Source organism: Canis lupus, chromosome 6 (assembly GCF_003254725.2).
Source record: "Canis lupus dingo isolate Sandy chromosome 6, ASM325472v2, whole genome shotgun sequence".
Taxonomy (NCBI): Eukaryota; Metazoa; Chordata; class Mammalia; order Carnivora; family Canidae; genus Canis; species Canis lupus.
This window is the reverse complement of record NC_064248.1, coordinates 10592484-10594235: the sequence shown is the minus strand read 5'-3', so window position 1 is coordinate 10594235 and position 1752 is coordinate 10592484. Positions and strand designations below refer to the sequence as shown.

The 1752-nt window shown below is 44.1% G+C and overlaps 1 pseudogene; it reads right to left on the bottom strand.

Annotated features, from left to right (window-relative positions):
- Window positions 1-414: 414 nt before the first annotated feature.
- LOC125755201 (dynein light chain roadblock-type 1-like) lies at window positions 415-1442 on the bottom strand (annotated as a pseudogene).
- Between the last annotated feature and the right edge of the window lie 310 nt (window positions 1443-1752).

Here is a 1752-nt window from a genome sequence, read left to right as displayed (position 1 = left end):
AGATGCAAGACTTGATCCCAGGACTCCAGGATCATGACCAGATCATGTTCATCCACTGAGCCACCCAGGTGCTCCATGTATTTGCTTTTGTGAAGGGTCTGTTCAAATCTCTTGTCTATTCCTATGGTTTTGAACCATGCCTCCTACATAAAGAAAAAAAAAAAAAAAAAGCCCAAGTGTCACTTTCCCAGCTTCCCTTGACACTAGCCTATAGTCATCAAGTCCAGGCTTGACCAATCTGATACACCCAGCCCCAAATGGAGCTGTACATTGTGAGCTGGTGATTGGAACAAGCCAGGCCAGTAGAGTCCATTTTATTTTATTTTTTTAAAGCATTTTATTTATTTTTAGTTAAAGAAAAACAGACTTTTCCAAGGGGGACAAAGTGAACTGAAGATCAGACGGAAGGAAGCATGTGTGTGGGCTGCTCAAAGCTCTTGCTCCAAAATCTGGAGGTGAGGAAAGAAGGTCCTCCCAAGAATTCAAGGGTGAGTGGCCAGCAGAGGGTTGACTTCGATAACTTTGGGCACTAGATCAGTCTAAGTAGGCTCTATGGTGATTTCTACCTGCCAGTTGGTTGACATGATTAACATCATCACTCTTAGGGGCTATTACATTAAGGAATGATGCAGGAAGCCAAGAGAGTGGCTTATTCAGTTGGATTCTGAATCACAATCAGGAAATAGGCTTTATCTGGTACAACCATAATTTCATTTTCCTTGGAGCAAATTCAAAGGAAGGTGAGATCATTCTGGGGGTCAATTTCATGTACAGTGCTCCGGGCATTCAAGATGAAGCTGTGCCTGAGGTTGGCATACTGTGTAGTGGTGGGATGGTCCATGGTGCTCTTGATTGGAATGCCTTCTGTGTTCACCATGATGATGTCCTGTACTCCCTTCTGGCTCTGAAATCGCTTCAGTGTCTCCTCCACCTCTGCCATTTCCAACCAAACCAGTAGCTTCACAACACTGGCACCAAGTAGAGTCCATTTTAGCATTATTGGTAACACTAGCTGCCACGGCATCAGCGACCATGCACATTGGTCAGTGACCTGTATCAAGGGTTAAAGTAAAGCCCAATCCATTGGAATTTTAGGGCCAGTTTTTAAGGCCAACTCACACCAGGCCTGTGGCTGACTCTGAACTAGTCTCTGCCAAATCCCGCCTGTGATCCTGGAACTACCCAACCGCTTTTTAGTGACCTCCTTTCCTGCTTGCAACAGCCATGTCTGTGGAGTCTGTTTCCATCAGGGCACAGCTTTGAGCATGGTAGGTTGATGTGTTGATTTCTGGTGTTCAGGGAGTGTCCGAGATTGTGACTTCCGCGGTGGGAATGAGAATCCATGAATTAGCATGCCACTCGTCACTGCAGCCATTACAGGCTTGGCTTGCTTTCAACTTCTTTGCCAAAGGGCTTGACAATAAAAGACACTGTTGAAAATGAAATCTTATAATTGCCTTTTTTAAGGAGGGCTGTATTCCAAGGCCTGGATCTCCGCCCACATTTGCATTTGGATCTGGGAAACCAATATGGTATGATAAGTATTTATTTTTAATAATCTGATAGCAGCAAATACATTTCCCATTTCCCAAATTCTTTCCCATCACTCACCTTTGTGTCCCTGACAAAAATAAGAACAAGCTAACAAAGATTCAACTAAATTTGCAGCCGTGGTTTTCTCCATCCCTGTCCTTTGGGAATGAATTGTTAGAAGTTTCAAAGTTACAGACTCAGCACCCTGCCTTAAGTACA